Source organism: Falco cherrug, chromosome 6 (assembly GCF_023634085.1).
Source record: "Falco cherrug isolate bFalChe1 chromosome 6, bFalChe1.pri, whole genome shotgun sequence".
NCBI lineage: Eukaryota > Metazoa > Chordata > Aves > Falconiformes > Falconidae > Falco > Falco cherrug.
In genome coordinates this window covers 14,723,013-14,746,735 of record NC_073702.1, presented here as the reverse complement: position 1 = coordinate 14,746,735, position 23,723 = coordinate 14,723,013, and positions in this window count along the sequence as shown.

Below are 23,723 nucleotides of genomic sequence, written 5' to 3'. Positions count from 1 at the left end.
AAAACCCACTTATCATATTCTGTGAGCCCTTTGGTTTTGATAATTTGTAATGTGCACATTCTAAATGTGGATGGTTCTTATCTATTAAGTGCTAATTAACAGGATGCACCAAGCTATGCAGATTGAGAATGAATGTGATGATTGATAAAAATGATTTTCAAGAATTTGAATCTTTAAGATGCTGTTAGATTTGGGTTTGAGTGAAATGGTTAAAAATCAAAATTGATGATGTAAACACCTTTTTTTATTAAGGTATAAGGATAGAAAAAGGAAATGCAGAATTACATAGCTGTGGGCTGGGAGATAAAAATATACATTCCAAACAGAAAACTGTATCAAAGACCCTTAGTTTAAAATTTTAATTTTCTAAATTTAGAAAAATAAATTTTCCAATAATTTCTCAATAAAGAAACCCAATATTTTAAATAGATGATGAAATGAGAAGTTTTTTCCATTCATAATATCTGTTTATTCTATGTAAAATGTATTCCTGTGCAGGTTGTAAGGAAAACAGGAGCATATTTTTCTCTAAAACAGTGAAATGTTCTTTCTTATAGTGACATCAGTACCGGGAACATCTAACAGAAGATAAGTGAGATATAAACCAAAGCATTCAGTAGTGAAAAATACTACTTTCTTTTTGCATTCTGTTAAATAAAGAAAATTTAGCATTTGACCATTTTAATATAAGCAACAAAGGGTTACTCTTAAATTTTGTTTCAGAAAGGTATACCTTTTCAAGAAATTTTTCTGGTGGGCGGAAAAAAGCCACATTTGGCCTCTGAGATTGTGACATTATTTCTGTGCTTGAGAAATGCACTAAAAACTTTTACTTCTCTAGGCAAAGGAAAGCTTTGACCTTTTTTCAGATTAAGTACCTGAATAATATGGTGATGAGGACGACATAAAGAACCATAATGGGAAGCTTCATCGTCCCTGAGGGGAGAAATTGATCTCACAGGTTACTTGTTCCAGATCAGAAGCCAAAATAAGACAAAATCTTCTCCAGTTCTAATGTGTACTTAGCTTTCTCCTCTGTAGTTTATGCTTCTAAATATAGCTTTTTAACCTGAACATTTAGCTTGGGACTTTAGTTATTATTTAAGATCCCACATAGGAGAATTTTGAACACAGATGTTACATTAAAATTTTAACCCTTTTTCAAAACTTCACTGTTTATGTAAATTTTTTAGGGAATTTAGTTCATATGTTACATAGGTAAGCAATAAAAGAATCTGTATTTACTAAATGTTTCCTAACTGCTGTTATTGCATTTTAGATGTATAAATTTATTACCTTCATGGAGTCATTCACTAGAGGTGTGTTGAAATCAATTTTATGCACTTAATCCTTTACTTGACTAGAAGAAAATAGTGTATTAATATGGAAATATTTTTATTTTACTTTTCAATAATGCTTTTCAGAAAAGAATTAGATTATTGCATATTTGGTCAACTGTACATAGTAGGGTTACAGCATATTTTCTTATTTAGGCTAAAATAAAATAATACATTTACATAAAATAAGTGAATTTATGGTCAATAGATTTCAAGTTAAACTTGCAACATCTTTAAAGTTCCACTTTTAAAATCTTTTTAAATGGCTAAAGTGCTTACTGATTTTCTTTTGTATTTCAGTTACACCTTCAACTGTATTTCTATGCAGCTTATAATAATGTAACGAATCATTAGTAGGAAATGTGTCAGTATCATGAGGCACAAATGGCTACAGATACTCATGTGGAATATTTACAGGCAATGATCAAAGCAATGTATCTATGTTGGGTTCCGTGACACTCTGCTGCCACTGATCTGAGAGTAAATCACATATTAGCTATTTGTTATTTATAAACTAGATCTAAACATATCTTTAATATTATCCCAAACCATCTCTAAATTACTTTATTACTTTGTATTAACTAGTCTTCCCTGATTTCCAGAAATGTGGTTCTTAGTGCCTCATCTTTCGTGTAAAGTATGGTGGAATTAATTTCAGGGGCTCTGAAGCAATGCATTGCAGCTTTTGCAGCAGTGTCAGGCACTACCGTGGTTAGTAGTGCCAGCTGGCTGGTCTCACAGTGGGGATTTATTCCTCTTGAATAAGCATCCTATGACCCAAGGAGGCCTCCCATGCTGTTCTCAGTGATTCAGCAGCTTGTAGGTGACAATCAATACACAGAGAAAAAGCAGTTAAAGTCCTTACACTACTCTGCTCATTGAAAGGAAATTTGACTTCTTAAAAGTAGTGACATTGATCGCACTGGTGTGTCTGAATTTTATTCAAGGTCTTCCCAAAGTCCCATTGGCTGTGTTGCCTCATAGCATAATAAAAAGATGAAAATTCAAAAGAAGATAAAATTATATTTATGTTAAAATTTGATTTTGCCTGCTTCATCTGGAAGTAAACAACCCACAATTAAATTAAAACTTATTTTCTTAGAGAGACACATGCAGAAAATCAGTGCTTGCTTCAGGCATTCTTTAGGCTTTTTTCTGCATTTGTTAGACCAACATGACCAAAGTTTATACTTTTATTTTTATTTTAATTTTTTAATCATCAGCTAACAGGCCATGGGGACATTATAAATAAATATATAAGTAAGTAGGAAATAACATTTATAAATAGTACTAATATTTTGTAATAAATACAACTACCTTTCTAAACTCATAGCTGACTGCAAATAAAATTAACAAACCATTTGCTTCATATGGTAGTTTATATTTTAAGTGTTGTAGAAAAACAAAGTTTCTCATTCATCTGCAGAGGTATCAGTAAAGATCTGCAGTGTGTGAGGCCTGACTGCCACTGAGAGAGAAAAAAAAACAAACACAAGCAAATCATGTATTCAATTGCCATAGCCAAATGACGATTGTGTCATTAAAGTAAATGAACTCTCAAAATGAATGTCCAGTGTCAAGAAGATTATTACGTTCTTGGTCCTGTACATATGTGGAGTGCAGAGATAGCCCAAGTGCAGGAATCCTGTCAATTCTTAAGTTAACTCTGTATTACTGTTCTAACAGTGTAGTGGGAAGCAGATATCACAAAGACTTCTTGTACTGTCTTTTCTCTTTATACTTTCCTGGAACAGTTTATCATGACTGAGTCATAAAGGTAACAGTTTGTAATACTGTCTTGCAAAAATCCACCAACTTTGGTAGAAACTCTTGTGAAAGAGAACTCAGCTTAGTGTAAAACATAAAAGCAGGGGCATTGAATGAGTTTCCTGCACAGAAAGAAGTCATAGGGTGGTGGGTTTTTTTCCTACAACAGAGTACCAAGCAGTACCTTTCAATTAACTATTTTGAATTTGACTTACAAAAATAGTATTAAAAAATAACTCTTTTCCGCTCTCATAGAAGCAAATACACTACTTACCTACTGGAAAACAATCTATCAGATAAGAAAAACAGGCATATTTTATTCCTAAACCAGTTACTTATGCAGATTTTACACCAAATGAATATTAAAAACCCCTTCCATGTCAGCTGTAAAGTAGGAAAAAAGAAGTAAAAGTCATTATTCAGCAAATTTGTTGTGATTAAGGACTATATGCAAATCCTCATCCTCAAATAGTTGTTTTGAAATTAAATCTAAAGCAAAATAACCCCCAAACCCCTGCAAATCTCTCATTACGCTGCCATTTACAAATGAGATTTCCAGGCGAACTCCAATTGTGTTTAGTTAAACGAGCTGTCAGATTGCAATTGGTATATTCAATATGGATGTTATTCAAGGGTAACATTGTTAACATATGCAATAATTATCAGAAGGAAAGATATGCAATGTATTGATTTGGTTTCTATTACCAAAAAAGCAACTGTGAACTGCAGTATATAAAGGAGTTTGACTTGTCTATATTTGATCATTTCTTATCTGAAGAAAGGAAAAGAATACACTGGGTCCTCTTGATCTTTATTTCAAGTCACCAGTTGACAGTGTAAATGGCTACTGGTGTTAGGAATCCACTGCAGCAGGAGGTCAAACTACATGATTCTCACTGGAGAAAATACCTGGTTTACCACAACAGTACCTATTTCACTGTTGGAATCTGTCCCTTCTCTTATGTGTGCAAAAACGTCTGAATTTCTAATATGCTATGTCTTTGATTCTTATCAGAGTTTTGGAACATGTCTAGAATATCCCCTAAATAATTCATAGTTAAAAATGCCAGTTATCTAAATGCAAGTATTTAGAAAGCAGATTGACCAACTCAACTGCTGCTGGAGAAAAAATAAATAATATCGTATCTCTTCAACAAACAGGTATGTAAGCCCAATCTTTTTCTTAGTGTTTAAGCTCCAAAATGGAATTAATGATCTTGGTAAAACCTCTATTTTAAATAATTATGAAGAAAGAGTTTCTCTGGGTTGCATTTTTTCCCCTGTGAAACACGTGTTTTCAATTTCTAGGTGAAATAAAACAAAGATGAAGTATATAGTTGTAATTAGTATAGTTATAAGTCGTAATTTTGTAAATTTACAGTGCAGAAGACAACTATTTTATGTATTTCTCAAAAATATGTATCAGCATTTCCTGTTTTCTTACAAATATTCTCAACCTTTCACAAAAGAGCTTCTTAGAAATGTTTGGGCATGTTTGCCCAAAGTTAAAATAACAAGTGTTGAGAAGATAACAATAAAGATCAGAGACACAGAAAATTATAGCAGACAAGTGCAAGTTTCAAGGACAAACATTGAACTTGTATCTGTGGAGTCTTTCCATTCCTCTGCAAATCCCATTTGCTTATCTTCTCATAACTTCTGCTTTCTAATATAAACCATCACTTTTTCTGCATCAACTTATGTTAGTAAGAAGGTTTTCTAGGGCTGAAGAACTGAATACTTCAGTTCCTTCCTCAATTTGCAGCTAATAAGGTGTTTTACTTTGATGAAAACATACTGAGTAAATGTATATTTTCTTGGGGGGCTTGTGGTTGTGCTTTTTTTATTTCTTCTTCTGAGGAACTTAACTTTTAAAATCTTCTGGTACTCAGTTTTCAAACAGGGAAGTTTGCTAATAAATTCAGAATCTCTTACCTTCAAATGTCATCTGGAAGAAATGCCAATAATCTATTTAAATATAATTTTCCCATATCTCCAATAGTCCAGATTCTACAGAATTGTTCATCTTGATGATTAATTATATAGGGAGCTGTATAATCAATCTGGGGTTTGATTTTTTTGTAATGACAGCATTATAAAACAAAATCTGGATTTATTTATGTGTAAAAAAGGGAGAGATGGACAAGGAGAAATGTAGAAAACAGCACTAATTTTGATTAATTAGAAGAAACAGAATATTGTTTCCAATTATCTGTTGGTATCCAAATACTTTCTGTCTGAAATGAAGCATTTATTAAAGTATGATGATCAGAAATAATATTATAAAAATATCAGCCTAAGCTGATTTAGAATTTCCTTTAGGCCATGGTCCTGAGATATTTGAAAGTTTGCCAATAAAATCCAACACTTCAGTTCTGAATGAGTCTTTAAATACAAATCTATTCATTCTCATTTCCTTTTGTCACTTTTTTCATTCCATGCATCTTCTTTTTTCTTCTCTCCCTCTCTCTCCCTCTCTATGTATACAATCTTTGACATATCTGTCACCTGTGTAAATTTCTACTTAAATGGAAAAATGTTCAAATAACCGTTATTGGTTGTTTCAGAACACAAAGAAAAATTTCCTAAAATTTCTCAAAAGAGGATGAATTAGCTATGTAATTGCAGGAAGCCATAAGTAAACAAAAAACTCCACAAACTTTTGAAATATGTTAAAACTGAAATATACTTATCACATTATATAATTTAAAAATACTTTGTGAACAGGACATAAGGTTGCTTTTAAATTGTATCCTTTGTCCAGTAACCTATGCAAAATAATACTCCTAATAATAAATTTGCTTAATATAATATCCCCTGTTAATCTGCATTGATATTTTTATAGCATGAAGTTCTGCAATTACTCTCTAGGGAGAAAATAAGTGCTTGCAATGCTGCTTGCTTTGGCTATGACTGCTGAAATTTACTTTGAGGCTTCTTATTTTATAAGCTGGCTTAGAATATTCCAGCTGTTTTCCTACTCATAATATTCCTGTTTTACAACAATGGCATTGTTTATTTTTCATGTGAGTACAATGCTTTATATGAGGCTTTCATTTGAGCTAATTTTGTTTCATTTAGAGTTTAACAACTAGTATTTTCTATTTTCTGTATTATTTCAGTGCCACTAGTTAATTGTAAAAGCTTTTTTAACTCTTCTGAAGAAAGGGAGGGAAATAATTTGCAGGTATAATAGGATGGAGAAGTTACCCACAAGTCATATGAGGTTTGCACCTTATCTGCCATTAAAAAAAGAAAAAAAAAAAAAAAAGAAGAAAAAGCATAATTGGATATATCATATATGTCTTGCATACTGGGTTTCATAAAACACTGTCCTGCTATTAGGTCTGATTTAATATGGTGAAGAAAAAAATATTCCTTTCCCTTTGGAAAGACAATTTCACAAATGCATTAAAAATTAAAAAGGAAATTATAAGCATAATTTTAATTTTTTTTTTTTTTTTTAGATTAAATTCACATATGTTTCTATGATAGCTTTCTGTTCTCAATAAACTCATTTAATTGCATTTAGGTACATAGTTAATCAGTGAACCACTTAGGTATTTTTTTCCCTAAATAAAATAAATTGACCATAGCACCATAATCCTGACTACCAATATCAAAACACTGATATTGCTAGCTAAGTGAAAACAATGTTATCAGGGTTTTTTTCCCTCACAGAAGCAATCTTTCATATTTTCATCAAATTTCCAAACTAGATTGTTCATAATTTCAGCAAATATACCTACTAGATGGAAGTTTTTCTATTAGGAAAGATCTCCTGTCTGTCTGAATGCACAAATATATATACAGTGTATATGTATTCTTTATGGAAGCTTTTTTTACCTCATTGTAGTGTCTGATGCATTGCCTGAATTTGTAAGCTTGGAAGCAAATGAACTACACACAGTGGGGTGCTGAGCTTTCTGAAGGAAGGGAATCTATGTTGTCACATGTGATGTGTGGAAAAGCATAACAGCTTTTAAAAGCACAGAACATTTCATTCATAAAAGATAAAGCAAATTCAGAAAGATATTTGTCCTTTAGACTACAACTTTCAAGCTGCTGTGTATGTCATAATTTTTCTTAACTTTTAATATTTTTGATGCAAATTTCCCCTCTACAATACCTTTTTGCTTATTTTATTGCAATAGCTCATGTTTCATTGAATCCCAATGATTCATTCATTGATAAAATGTAATAATGAAACATAGCAGCATGTTAATGAAACATAGCAGCACAGACAGAAATTACTGAAATGTAAGAGTACTAAGACCACAATACACACAGATGTTGCTTGCCCTAATAATTGTGACACTCAAACATATGTCTACTTTACCTATTTTGTAATGATGGATGCCCACTAAGAGACTACTTTTGTAGACATAAAATCTATGTGCTACTACATGTATTTAAACCTTTAAGAAATTTTTAAAGGAAGAGAACACATCTTTTTAATATCATTAGAAGGAAACACTATCATTTAGGGTAATGATTAATCTGCCAAAATGAGACGGGGACCCTAACTTTAACATGTGCTCTTGCACAAAATCTCACTGGACTTATCAATCCTGGCAGCTTTAGCAGGCTTCATTAAGCATTAGTTAAATTAACCATAAATTCTTAACATTATTGGATAATTGCTTTGTGATTCTGAGGTAACTCCAGAGTATACTAAAACTCCATATCAATACAATAAAGTTGTGCTTCTCAGTATGATATCACACTGTTTAAATATTGATTGATGGTTGATCTTCAGAAGCTGGAATGGACTTTATTGAATTCCTAAATAGGAAGAACTGAATAGTAGAGTGAAGATTTTATTGCCTGGTGCAAACGTAGCTTTCAATATGCTAAAAATAGTGGTGAAGATGACCAGCTGAAATTTGCAGAAGTGGTTATTATAAAGTATTCCAACACAGAAAAAAAACCACAAATACTAAAGATAAGGACACATTATATCATTTGTTGACTAGAATATTGTGGCATTCTTCCAACATAAAACAGTATGGCATGAGTTGATATTTCAAGCAATAAATGGGTTGGCTCTTTCTGAAAAATATGTTGTAGGTTGCCCAGAAGTTACGAACTTGAGAAAGAAATTACTGAATGAGTAGTATAACTTGTTACACAGGCAGATGGGTAAAGAGTTACAGTTACCTATAAACTTTCTACAAAAATAAAGAAAAGCAGGAATGATTTCCTTCCATCAGGGAGAACAGAGCATTTATCCCTGTTCTTAACTTCAGGAATTACTGGCGTAAAATTTTGAAAATAATCATATGTCAGCATATCAACAGATATAGGCTGAGTCCAGTAATGCACCTTGGTGCCAAAAATGCTTTGATATTACACTTCAGGCATCCTGGAAGGTTTAGAGCTCATCATAGAATCATAGAATGATTTAGGTTGGAAGGGATCTAGTCCAACCCCGCTGCCATGGGCAGGAACATCTTTCCTAGATCAGACTGATCAAAGCCCCATCCAACCTGACCTTGAACGCTTCCAGGGCTGGGGCATCCACAACTTCTCTAGGCAACTTGTGCCAGTGTGTCACCACCCTCATAGTAAAGAATTTCTTCCAAATATCCAATCTAAATCTACCCTCTTTCAGTTTAAAACCATTATTCCTCATGCTATCACTACAGGCCCTGGTAAAAAGTCTCTCCCCATCTTTCTTATAAGCCCCCTTTAAGTATTGAAAGGCCTTAATAAGGTCTCCCCAGAGCCTTCCCTTCTGCAGGCTGAACAGTCCCTACTCTCTCAATCATTATTCATAAGAGAGGTGCTTCAGCCCGCTGACCATTTTCATTGGCCTCCTCTGGACTCTAATAGGTCCACGTCTGTCTTGTAATTGGGGACCTCAGAGCTGGATGTAATATTCCAGATGGGGTCTCATGAGAGTGGTGTGGGGGAAGAATCACCCCCCTCAACCTGCTGGCCATACTTCTTTTGATGCAGCCCAGGATATTATTGGCTTTCTGGACTGCAACTGCACATTGTCAGCTCTTGTCTAATTTTTCACCCACCAGTATCTCTCTGTAGAGCTGCTCTCAATCCATTCATCACCTAGTCTGTACTGAAGAAATATGAAGTACCTGATTGCTTTGTCCATGCCTCTTTGGCATTTATGAAACATTTCATGGCTGCAAAGTGTATGCCAGTCTATATGCTGGTCTTTTCCTGAGAACAGGCACCTATCAGTGCTTCTAAACAGTAACAGTTCCAGCCCAAGAACGTGAGTTTCAAATTAACAGCTTGAAAGCCAGTACTCTAAGAAGAATTAATTAATCACCAAATTACAGAAATGCCTTCCCACTTCCCTGTTGCAGCTGCTTCACAATAATTAAATCTTCGTGGCCTGTGCCTGAAAATATAAGCAGAACCCTGTCTCTGTTGCTTAGCATTAAGCAATGTGCAGTCAGGGAGTGAAACATCTTTGATTCCAGTCTATGGACCTAGAGTACTAATGCGTGGTAGGAACATTTTTATTAGGAGGTGGCTGCAACTGAGACATCCAGGGAAATTGTACTGCTTGCTGCTCTTCTGTAAGGAACAGGTCACCCTGGCTTCCACAGCTACAGCACTGCAAGTGCTACAGCACTGCACGCAGTGCTGAAGGGCAAAGCCAAGGAAGGAATGGCACAAAAGAGGCGTTCCTCTTGCATCTTCTGGTCAATTAAGAGTTTGTCCTTAGATGTCCTCTGGTATCTGAATTCTGAATTCCTCCACTCTTCCACCAAATCTGACAGCATTGTGTGGATGATATTAGAGCAATAGGTGAGCTTTATTACAGCCTTTTGGAGTTGTCTAAATTCTCAGCCTCATCATTGTATCTGGATAGCAGAGGGATTCCAGACAGCTAAACAACTCCTGCCAGCCCTCTAGGCTATAGCAACAGCTTCCCAACGAGAGGCCAGAGAGCCTCAGGCAGCAGACGGCAAAGAAGTAAAAATGTCCCCGCTTTGGTGATTAACTTTGTAGTCAAGGAGCTCAAGACAGGTATCATAAGAAGATAACTGGCTTCCTAGAAATAATGGCAGGGGCTAATTTCCTTTCTGGGAAATCAAAAGTGGACAGAGGAAAGTGCCAAAAAGAAGGCTGAAAAATCTCTCTGCTTTCTCTGTTTTTTGGTTTGGTTTTTTTTTGTTTGTTTGTTTGCTTTATTTTTACTATTATTATTTTTTATTATTATTCTGATAATGGCATCTGATAGCCCAAGAGAAGCTTTAAGAACTTCCCAGTTCAAAATCCCAGTGAGGATTCTCATGTGGCAGAAATTAGTCAATGGGATGAGGACACTGGAACACTGAGATGGAAACAAAGGAAAATCAAAGCTAGTTAAATCACTGTAATAGTTATAGTTCACCATATGTTTTGCTTAATCACCCATCCTGTTAAATCAAGGATAAGGTTATACAATTTGATTAGAGAAATCTCCATCAAGAACTGTTAAATATGGGGATGGGCAAGGAAATTACAGAAAAAGTAACTGTCCTCAGAAACACAATATATTTCCTAAAAGCTGTTGTATAGGGAATTGTTCCTTAAATGAAAGCTGGGAATGTGTAGCTGGAGACTGTGAGCAAATGGCCCCAGGAGGTAATCCTGTGAGGCTTCTCTCTGGGAGGTGTGCCATGCAGGTGTGTTAAAGTTAGCACATGTCCATTACACTAGAGTCAGGCTTCAGAGGTAAAATATAAGGTGTGAGGAATTTTTATAGTTTAGGAAAAAATAACAGAGATTTCTGAGTGTGGCAAATAGTTTCTAACCTAATTGTTCCCACAGCTTTGGGCTACAGAAAGGCATTTCAGATATGCAGTACATTTTCCTATAATACAAGGTATATGTAAACTTGCACCCTGTTATTTTAGTATCATGCTAAATAAAGCTATCATCCTGTATCTGAATTCAAAGCAGTCAATTTCTTTTTTAAATTTTGATACCTTACAAAATAAAAATTTCCTGTTGGGTTGACCTTGACTGGCTGCCACAATCCCACCCCACTGCTCTCTCACTCTTTCTCAACAGGACAAGGGCAGAAAGTAGGATCAAAAAGCTTGTGGGTCAAGATAATGACAGGGAGATCACTTATCAATTAACATCATGGGCAAAACAAACTTGACTTAGGGAACATTAATTTATATTACTTTATTACTCTATTAATAAAACAGAGTAAAATGGTGAGAAACTAAGACAAAACTAAAACCACTCCCCTCTCCCCTCTTTTTCCCAGGCTTCCCATGACATTGAAATCTGTTGATATCTAATATGCAAGAAGGTAAAACTGTCTAGGTGATATAATTTTAGCTGTAGTATAGAAACAACACAGGCTAAGACTTCAGTCTCAAAATTGATTACGAAAGATTAGGATAGGAACAACAATCTAAACCTGGGACATTGATGGGCAGTTGGGCAGATGTCTGGACATTGCTGTTCTATGCAATGAAAGAAGGAACAGGAGACCTGATAGCAGTGAGATTTACATGTTAAGGTACAATTCGCTTTCACAGTGAAATAATTGAGTTTGAATGCTGCACTGTCAGAGATAAAAAAAACCAAGAGCTGACAAGCCCTCCTAGCACTCCTGAATAAACATGATTATCTTGTTTCAATGCAGGTAGCTCAAATCTGTGTTACCCTGCTTCAGTACTTTACTATCAGAATTAATGTGGGCAGACGGAGCTCAGGTCAGTCTGTCCAGTGGTGGTGTCACAGGCAGAGTCCCTTGTATTTCTCTGTGAATCCAGCGTTGAATAGCTGCAGCTGTTTCTTCTTTGAAGTGATAATGAAAAATAGATTTTGACATTGTAATTGCCAGCACAGGGTTTTTTTCCTTAGATGTGAATGCAGGATAAATTCAATACATAGCCTCAATACCTGTTACAGCACTCAAAAGTGAAGAATTTTCTTTTTCCCCCTTAGATGTCAAATAATTCATCAAAATTATATGGGTGGGCACGTGTTTATTATGTCAGTAACTACACCTATTAAGTTGTACATGAGGCAGGTTGCTTGCACGTTCAGTCACACTCATAATTCCAATGCTTATCACAAGCTATTCTTCATAGCCCTTTTTATATCAATACATTCTGATATACAAAGTGAAACTGCACGTAAGTACAATGTATAGAATCTGAGCAATATAATGAGATTTTTAGTATGTTTCACTATGTCACCACAACTCACATTGTCTACTGCTAGAAACAGGCAGTTTTGAGGAATGCTTCACGCTAGTGTTCATGTTAAATGTGCACATTCATAGATGAAGATATGTGATACATTTCTCAGCAAAGGGCAAAGAAATAGGAAAGCCTGTGGCTTTGTTCTTATACATTTTTTAGTAGTGAACTGCGCAGGCCACAGCTATTTATCCATTTTAAATGGGAAAATTAAAATAAGCTGAAAAGAAGTGAAAGCTGGGGACATTCAAATGGGAAAGGATGGTGAAAGGTTAAGTCCTTTCCCATTTACCAGTTTGAATGTCCCTTTTACTTTTCTCTCCAGATTTTTAATAAATAACCTCTTTATTACCATTTTAATCTTTCAAATACTTTCCAAATAAAATATATTTTCAATATAATCTCTCTGTACATTTTATATAAACCTGATTTTATAACTTTATAAATTAAAATATTCAGATCTGCTTTGCTGAAGAATTCATATCTTCATGCAATATCCTAAAACTTAGTACTTACACCCATGTTCTTAAACAATATTATTGAATAAATCTGTGTTACGGGACGTTTTACAGTGTGAGGGTAGATAAGTGAAAAACAGAGCTGCAACAAGCAGGTTTTAATTAAATAAAAACCATGTTGGACCCTGTTGCTTCAAAACCTTTGTAGTTTTTCCCATGATTCCCTGCAGCAGCAGGAAGCAGAGGGAAGCAAAAAGCTGCCACAATGCATACATCATTTTTTCAATACTGCATTGCAGGGCTGCTCATTAAAAAAAAAAAAAAACTCAAAATGTTACAAATATAGAGTTTATCTCTGGGGGAAAAAAAAAAAAAAGAATCTCAAATGAGGAGGCAATTCTGTTTCTCAAAGCAAAGCAAATCAGTAAAATGTAAAATGGGGAGAAATTAAATTATGTTATGTAGGGCAATATATTTCACTATCAATCAGGGCTTCCCTGAGGTAACAGTCTTTCCAATAGATCTTCAGTCTGAGATTGTAGGTAATAAACTTCCAATAATTTGTGAGACTAGGAGGATTAGTGGATTAGTGCACAAATCTTTGGACCCTGAAGAACTAGGTTAAGAGATCTGCTTTGGGTCAAAAGAGAAATGAGTTTGATAATCTCTGATTAGTCCCTGAGAAACATTTGTACAAATCACACCACCACCTTTTAAGCATTTCCTACTATTGAAATTCTTTACTTACATAGGTCAAAACTGGTGTTACATGCAAGGAAAAGCATCCAGCAAGGCCATGTCTTTCTGATTGAAACTGAGCTGCTAAGCCAAGGCATACCGAGACACTCAAACTGTACTCTGATGGATTATAACAACTCATACAAATCAAACATTAAATATTCACATTCTTTTTTCTTTTTTAAAACATCCATTTCACACTGCTTTTCAGTTCTTGTAGTGAGGCAGCCAGTGGAGTTCACTCAGTCTGTAATCCCATATAGAAAACTGGCATTACTGGTTTTCAGTGTAGAGCAAAACCAAACCCACACGAAGCAGCCCCAGCTCTTTCTGTACAGGGCTGACGGCCCATGAGGGGCGGCTGGGGCTGCCTTGGGCCGGGCACAGCCAGTTCCAGCCGGCTCCAACCGGCCCCCACAGGGCACAGCCAGCCCCGCTGCCCTGGTCATGGGGGTCAGGAAAATGTCTGTAAAAAAGGGCAAAACACCGCACCCTAGAGTGAGGGGGAAGCGGAGGAGAGTGAGGGGAGGACGGTAACAGTGAGAAACAGCCCTGTGAGCACCGACATCGGAGAGGAAGTAAGGGGAGGAGGTGCTCCTGTTGCAGATTATTTTAAGATTTTACTGAATCTTTCTGTATTTTTTGTAACAGTTAGTTATAAAAGCATTTTGATTTTAAGGCATTAATCTCCATATTAGAATTATTAATTCTATAATAGCACTATTAATTCTATTTAATATCAATATTAATTTAATATCAATTCTATAATAAGCACTTATTAACCAATGACGTATGAATCGCTGTGCTGTTTGTTATCCGAGACTGTTACTTCAAGTCCCTATGCTATAGACCATAAAACCCTTAGTCTTTACTCTCTAGACCATAACCAGAGCACCTAAGTTCTATTGTGTATAGGATGAGTTATTGGACAGTTTGGCAAGGCTGATATCCAGCCTTCCAACTTGGCAACAAAACTTACTTTTAAGGTGTCCTGAAGTGAACTACCTTCATTATAATACTAAAAATCACGCCCACAGGTCAAGAAAACCCTTGTCCAGGTGAAGACCCTTCCCCTGTGCAAGTGTAGTAACAGAAAAGGATGACACAGCAAATATTACAAGTATATGCAAATTACTAACCAATCATTGTAACTGGGAGTGTATGACCTTGTAAATTGTGTATAAAAGTAACAGTAAAATCTACACAGGTGTGTTTGATTTGTGGAGATGCCACCGAGCACCCAGTGCTGCAATAAAAGAGTGCCTGCTTCTTAATACTACATTGGTGTTAAGAGGTTTGATTCCCGATTTTGGTGACACTCCAGGCACTGCAGCACATTCCTACAACCTGTAAAGACCCCATGCTGGTGTACATGTGTGTTTCCTGAAGGAATTCTGGCCTGTGGGGGGCCTGTGCAGGAGCAGGACTGCAAGGCTGCAGCCAGTGGAGAGGACCAGTTCAGGAGCAGGGGAAAAGTGTGAGGAGGGAGCAGCAAAGACAAAGTGTTAAGGACTGACCACAACCCTGATACCTCATTGCCCTGGGACGCATGGGGTGGGAAGGAGGTAGTGGACTCTGCAGTGAAGGAGTTAAGTTGAGCCTGGGAAGAAAAGGGGGTAGGGGATAGGTGTTTTTAGTTTTGCCTTCGTGTCTCACCACCTTAATCTATATTAATTGGCAATAAATTAAATTATTGTTCCCTATGTCATGTCTGTTTTGCCTATGATGATAACTGGTAAGCGATCTCCATGTCTTTATCTTATCCCATGAGGTTCTTCATCCTATTTTCCCTCCCATCCTGTTACAGAGACGGAGAGAGAACAGCTGGGCAGGGATCTGGCAGCCAGCCAAGACTAGCCCATCACAATCGTATTTCTGAATTTTGTGAGTCCAGCTAAAAACATTTGAAAACCACAGCCATGAAAATAAGCTCTATCCCAGAAGTTGTCCTCAGATCGCTGCAGACTTATGCAAATGCTTTTCCATGATGGAATCCTGTATCACAGATAAAGGAGATCAATCAAATTAAACTAGAACCTGCCTAGATTTGGAAGTTTTCCAGGTCTGCATGTGGAATCTTATTTCAAAGTAATTACATTCTCAGGATGAAACACTATTTTAAAGTAATTATTAATGATCTGTTACGTCAATAAATTTGACAGCTGTAGACAAGTCCTTACAAGCCCACCTTTCCAAAAGACTGTATTTCTGGAATCATTTCTTTAATCAGTAATGAAAAAGTTAATAGATTCAATAGAATTTGAATGTGACATATGGTAAGACAGGACCAGTTACACTAAATCAGCATTAATGGCAAAACTGCTGTTGTCATTTGAGCTTCAAGTTGAGCAGTTTCACAAATTTATCAGTTGTACAAAAAACCACAAATGCATCAGGACATAATGGCAAACCTTTCTGAAGGCATTGTCTTGCTATTGATTTCACTGAGCACTGAAAAACAAGTGATTCTTTGTTATAACTAATTGTTGCAACAGCACTAGAAGCAGTTAAAATCTGTTTTATACTAACAAGTGTCAGGTATCCTTATAACAGTTCAGGAAAGAGTCCATTTTTCTTCAGGGATTTTTTTTTTCCTAGCTGTTTTTATTGCAATTCGGTAAGAACTGAAATATAAATGCAGTTAGGCAAGGCTGTTAAAATAAGCAAGCTTATCTTTATGAATAAAAATATTCTGCTGCTCTGAACTCACTGTTGCATCACTCTGGGCCAGATGAAAATTTCAATTTTGAGTCCAAATAAGGTTTAGAATATTATAGAAATGGAGCTTTATATAAAATAAAGAAGCCTTACTTATGTGGAAAAAAAATTACTAAGTCAAAAAGACTTGTGTGTAACATGGTTGTAAGGCCAGATGTGATTGTATATAAAAAGATATTCTGGATCAGACTAATACATTCTTCAATCTGCTGTGAAGTCTTTCATTGCACACTTAGGATATTTGGTGAATGAGTAAAACTTCAGAAGAAAACTCTACATATGGTAAAAATCAGTCCCACTCTCGATGTTATCAAGTTAAAATGAATATAATTGCATTTATCTATAACTACAACAAATACAGTACCTTAGTTATCTTGAGAAAGACTCTGAAAGATTAAAGTGATCTATGGTTCTTGTGAAAAATCAACATTAATTATAATCAAATTGGAGTACTTCAGACAGCAGATTTATTCATGTTTTCAAGTAAAAATATACCTTAGAATTATCAAGTTAAGGACACATTTCATCTGTGTGGAACAATATTAAAATAGTTATGTGACACCTATTTTACAAAAAGACTTAATGCTCTTAAAAAAATCAGACTCAGTAAAATCACCTATGTTCTGAAAACACAGTTATTTTAGGAGAAAAAATGTCTGGACTTTTTGTACAGTACCTTTTTACATCTGATTTTTTTTCTGCATAATCTTGTCAGTACACTATTAGGCTCACTAGGCACTTCTCATTTCTCTATTTTCATCTAAAAATAATTATGTAAACATTTTGTTTACCAAATCTCCATGGGAAATCAGCCATTTCAGAAAATTAATTAAGCACAAATATTAATTTAATTATTTCTAAACAATATTAAAAATTGCAACTATTGTTGGTCCAAGAATTGTAACAAAATTATATTACTGTAAGGAATACTTTCAAAGAAACAGAAGAAAATCATAACAATTGACTTTTCAGCATCACAGTGGGATGTACTGAAATTGAACTGTACTGGTAGCAAAGCTGGAAAACAATAGATACAGTAGCAATACATCAAAGAAATTGTGATATCTTTCATAGGAACATAAAATTTAAAGTGGCCTTTGAGGTCGTGTAGATTGGTCCCTGGCTGTGTCAAATCTATTTGATAGAAACACTACCATTGTAGGGAACTGTTGCCAGATCATTCTTATCCTAATAAAAGTTCTTATCCTAATAAATTCTAATTTCCATACTGAATTAATTCATGCATATGTTATAATCATTTCCCTCATGACAACATTTGTCCATCAGCTTAAATAGCTTTTCTTATTCAGTATTTTTCTTCTCTAATCATTTAGGGACAGTCATTACATTTCTCTGATTCTTTGTCTTTCCTGTACTGAACAATCCATGTTTTTCTAGACAGCTTTGTTAATGAACAATCTTCAGACCTGTTTAGTAGTTTATTTGATTACCTGCTGTATTTTGAATGTTTTTTTTTTTCTTTAGCTTTTTATATTTCAGTGTTATCACAGCCTTGTAAAATAGCATGGTACTTTTTTCCTCAGGTTTAGTAGCATCCTAAGATTATTCATTTTTTTCGTGGCTATCATGTATGGCACTAGAAACTGATAACACACCCAGAACTTACTTTCTTTTTTTTTTCCTTTGTGTGTATGTGTTTGTAACTCAAGATATGAATCCCCAGTTCATTTGATCAACAGTGCTTAAAGCCACGTTACACTATTCTGTCTCATTTCCTTGCCTCAGTATGATACAATTTCCTGATGGTAATATTACTCCCTAGTTTTCTGCCATTCTCGAACTTCATTACACAATTGTAGATTATGTGCAAAGCAAGCAATATCAAGTATAAGAGCTGCTCCATAAGGAAAGAACACTCTCTTTATTAAGCAAGTATTTGTAAATTAGTCTCATCTCTTTATTTCTCCTAATTATGCTAATCCTGTCTTCACTAGGGAACTGTAATTTCTGATCTTTACTGTGTCAGAAGTCCAGCTGAGATATATTGTACTAGTCATGTCTAGTCATCAGGACAAGATTTAAAATTCATCAGGCACAAAGTAACAAATATACTAAAAATTGTGTTTTCCTCTCTTCTATTTTCATGTAAGTTTACAATGTGAAACCTGAAGTGACTTGTGTATCTCTTTCATTTGAAATGTATTGTAGAAATTATCTATTTGAAGTTGTTTTAAACATAGAGATGCTGATTTCTTACAGATATATATTACCAATACAGATATTTAATAACTTGCCAGTGTATCATACTAAAATTAGGATTATAAACATGAGGCAAAGTTTAGGTATCAATGAGTAAGACCTCAGTCTCCACTTTTTCAAATTAAGCTTCCCTAAATGACCTTGTTTAACATTCTGTCCTTATCCATATTACTAATTTCAAGCACACATTAGGCTCACCAAAGTTAATGAGATTATGTACATTTTAAATTAAGCTTATGTGTTGAGCATTTTACTGGGTTGTAGTTCTTTACATTGTCATGGACTTTTTGATCAAAACCTTTTGAAATTCAGGAAAAAATTTCAAACCTGTAAGTGCAATAGTTCTTAAAATGCAGTACTTTGTACTATGGTGATTTGACTTGATGCTCATCTACTGGGATTTTTGGGGATGGTGGCTCTTATTCATAGTGAATAACTCCTGGTTGGATTTTCTCTTCCCACTGTATGGCATCTTTTTACTGGCTATGTAGAAAGAGGATGGTGATAAAACATTTCAGTGGAATCTGTATTACTGGTGAGCTAGTAGGAATTTAATGAAATTCAGTCAAGGCAAAACCAGTATCTTGTAATGACAGAATTACTCCATGAATCAGCACAGGCTGGGCTTGCAGAGAAGGCCCTGGCATCAAAAATTTGAACATAAGCCCGCAGTGTGCTCCTGCCTCGGTCAAGGCCAATGGCATCCTGTGCTGCATTGGAAAGAGCACTGCCAGAATATTGAGGTAGGCTGCCCTGTCCCTCTGCTCAGCACTGGTGAGACACATCTGGAACGCTGGGTCCAGTGCTGAGTAAAAGTAAGGCTGTTCCCAGTAAAAGAAAGGCTGTCAAATTGGAGCAAGCCCTCTGGAAAACCACCATGACAGACAGCTGAAGCCCATGATATAACAAGAGAGGCTGATCAGGCTGAGGAACAGAAAGTTGAAGAAACACAACTTGTCTTCCACTCTGTTGTGGGAGGATACAGAGGAGACAGAATCAAACTTTTCTCAGGACTGTACAGGAACGTTTGAGAGAGAATGAGCACCGGATGTAACAAGGAAAATACCAACTCAGCATGAGTAGAGAATGTTTTACAGTGAGATTGGTTAAGCCCTGCAATAGGTTACTTAGCCTTGTGGAATGTCCATTGAGGCCAAATCCTACTCACACTCTTCAAAATACTATGCTTTAAAAGCTGTTCATCAGATATATTTGCTACTAGCACCTCTACAGAGGAATCTGTGAAAAAGAGATTTGATATCATTCTAGAAGTGATATCTGAGCTTCACTGACGAATTGGGAAAAAAGTCCTATTTAGTCCTATTTGGGGTGGGTTGCTATTAACAGCTTTATGTAATCTCTTAAGACCCTTACAGTGGGGGGGAAAAAGGTGCTACTGCCAATCTGCAATAAACAAATCAGCTTATATATGACACTGAGTGCACAGTAAGTCATTATTTCACAGCCTGCACAAACATCTTGTTCACTTATGGATCCACTTCACAGTTCAGAAACTAACTTTCAAAATGTTAATAGGATTTGTCAATTAATTCAAAATACCCTCTGCAACACAACAGTCGACTTTGACTGATCTGCTTCTGGTTTGACAATTTGAGTCCAGTCCAAAGTGAAAAGAAACCTTGGTTCATTGATTTTAGGAGGCTTTGGATCAGTTTTATTAAAACTAATAGGGTTTGGATACAAACAGACAGGAGCAAGAGACAAGCTTTCTTGATAGCTGGCTTTACACAGAGGAATAACTTGATTAAAACTGAAAACAAAGCACGCAATGAATCACACGCTTGGACAGGCATATTTTTCTGTAAGGTGCCAACTAAGTGCTTAGTTAAACAGTACCCTTGTACAGTCCTCACCATCTTTTTTAACTGTGATTCAAAGGATGAGGAGAAAGGGTTGTGTGGCATTAAATGGTTCCATGGAATAAGGATGAGAATACAGGATTTATTTTCTCTGCTGAATGCCCTTACAACTGGAAGACTAATGTATCTTTTTTTATTTTTTTTCTTTCTCTACTCTCTGTTATCTATCTTGAATTAATTGCTTTGCAATGACCAGACTTTCTCAGACGAGGATTGGAGGGTAAGGAAAGTAGAGTCATAGCCACGTATTCACCGGATCTTACGGCTTTTGATTGATGCATATAGCTTTGGTCCTCCTAACCTCACAAGAAGGTAGTGAATCTCAAGATTCTTATTTTTCAATAGGTGTGTTAGATGTTATTTCAGAAACTGTGTATTGACACTAACACTTTATCTTTCTCTTCATAATGGTTTTCCCCCCAAAATCCCAAGTGGATGGACCTACATGTAGAAGAGACTAAATCACATGCATCACCTTGCAACCCTGATAGAGACATCTTAATCCTGTACATCAGGAATCTAAGACATGTTTTTATGGTCTATCTCAATAGTTAGCATGAAGTTTTTCAGTTTCTTAGCTGTTCTCTTCATTGGCTAGGAATTCCGTGTAACAAAATTAGAGTCTTAGAACCCATGGGAACCAAAAGTTCTAACTTAGAGGTGCCAAATGTTCTTCACTGGAACCAACTGTTGGACTTGGTGCATCCAAACTGCAACCAAGGCTGAGGAGCAAGATACAAGACCGTTTATGCTATGCAATTTTCCTGGGTTGAAAACTCATGCATTTATATGCAAAACAAAGAATTCATTTTTAGGCTATTATGTTAATATTAGTGCAACTACAATGATACTAACACTAATAGTCCAAAGTATCTGATTATTAAAGAAAAAGCCTCACTAGTAATGCAGTTAAAATTGCTATACAAATGTTGTTATCCTCACTCTTTCACTGTCCTGATTCTTCAAGTCAACGGCAACAATTAGAGAAGATGAAGCTGGAAGAAGGCTGCAGTAACTTGTAAGCACCCCAGGTTCTTCACTTAGAGGATATGATATTTTTTTTTCCTCATCATTGGAAATTATTTTTATGAATTTGTTTCTATAGTCTACCTAATTATTCTTCCTTCATTGGTCCACAAATTCTGCATTATTTTGAAGTTTAACTGTACGTGCTATGTTTTGCATGTATTCTACATTTCTTTTTTTCCTTTAAAATGCCTAAACCCTTTTTTAGCCAGCTCCCAAAATACCATTCTGTTAATAATCAGTAATTGGTCATTGGAGATTTACTTTTATACCTGTGTGCCCAAACGTTCAAGGTCCCTGCTATCAGCCATAACTGAACTTCTCTGCACTACATTTTTATTCTAAGGCAGAGCTAATTAATTCTATATGAGAAAAATACTTTTTATTTCTATCAGTTACTGATCTATATTAAAACAGATACAGAACTACTATGTAGGCTACTGTTACATGACAAAGGGACTATACTACACAAGAATAGAAAGCTAAGCTAACGACAAGAGTAACATTGTAGTTGGACAATTGCTGTTATGGCTAAACAAACTGAAGCAAAGGTTCAGGCAATCCAGACTAAGTCCAGAAAAAACAAGTCTGACAAGCTATATTTAAGTGTCCTTGCAGGTGTCTTAAAAGCCCGTGATTTGTTACTAACAATGGTAATATTTTATTTTATGAGCTACAGGGCTAGAGAAAAAATAAAGTCAAAATTTTTCTTACATATACCACAATAATCACCAAAGAAACATGTTCCAAAAGTAGCCTGTGTCTCTATAGAAAGAAACTTTATAATGTACATAATACTATATATCACATACATATCTGAAGAAAGCTACATATTCTATACTGACTGGCTACAGAGGTCTTCAACACAAGAAACTGTCTGTCATAGCCTCCAGGCCAACACAAGTTGAACTGCTTTGGAAAAAATCTTTGCTCCCTGTTTACTTCTATTTCCTGACTCCCCAAGAGATCATCCATGTTGCAGTCTAGCTCTCCTTTGTGGTCAGCCAAATAGATCTATCCAAGAAGACTTACAAGCACATAAGTACAGTTCTGATATTTTTGTTCTTTCTCAGTGACCACTCTATATCAATGAATCAGCTGTGCCAATTTGGGCTACTTTTGCTTCATAATCTGCCAAAGCTATCTCAAAAATACTTTCACCCCCAGTATTTTATTATGTCACTCCTCCATAACATGTGATATATATCCTTAGCAAAACATTGCAGAAATATCAAAATAGAAAGCTGTAACACAGCTCTGACAATATTTAAACTCTACCCAACTGAATAATATAGACTGAAAATATCAGTCATATGCTCATGGCAAGGGGCTGAGAGAGAAGGCAGGTTAAAAGTTATCCAACGTCTTCATAGCCATTCTGCTTTAGAGGTTCACACAGACTGAGAATGTGAGACCCTGTGCAACACTAGTTTGAGAATAGGACATTTCTCTGTTGGTATTAAAAATGTAAATATTTTAATATTTTAGGCACTGATTCTAAATTTTCCTGGTGTAACCTCCTTGTGTCACAATGCTCATGCATTTCATCGTGTCCACATTTAACTCCAATCTGGGCAAATCATGAAAATTATAACTTTTATTTCTCTTGAATGACAAGCATTAAAATAGCTCTGACTTTGGGCCGCAACTAACATGACTATTACATTATTCATTGTTCCCCACAGATGGTAATGTATAATTAGCAAAATAATAGAATATAGCATGTTATAATTTTTATGGGAATAGTAATCATTGAACACATGTAGCTGGGCACAAAATATTTAAGTAAAATTTAGCTTTGGATTTTTTCCCTTCTCAATATTCCCATGTAGAAGAAAACAGATGGTTGAAATTCTGTAAGTTTTATAGAATATGATTTATTTCTATTTTATTCTTTGAAATTTACTACCAAAGTTTTAAGAAAAACAAAAAAGCCAGGAAAGGGAACTTGCTTTCTGTGGAAACACTTAAAAAAATAATCTTCTATATTAGACACCATTAATGTAGAAAGGCAATCCAGATTAATAACTGGATGTAGAAACATGGTCAGGAGTAAATTTAATCTTCAACAACTTTGACCCATTTGTATGAGGAAGTCTTTTTTCATCAATCAGCATTCTCAAAGGTAAAATATTTTACTTAATTTTTTTTCTATTAGATCTATTAAAAATATGTTCTCCTTTATAAATGAATTTTTTATTTTCAGTTTGTGTGGCATGAATCAAAGAGTGTTCCAGAGTCAATTGTAATAAAATAGCAAATTCTTAGATCAAACATAAAATCAGCACCTGAATCAATATATGCCTGTGATATCCTGTGTTATCAACACTGTTTTGGTCACAAATTCAAAACATAGCCCCATGCTAGCTACCTTGAAGGAAATTAACTCTACTGTAG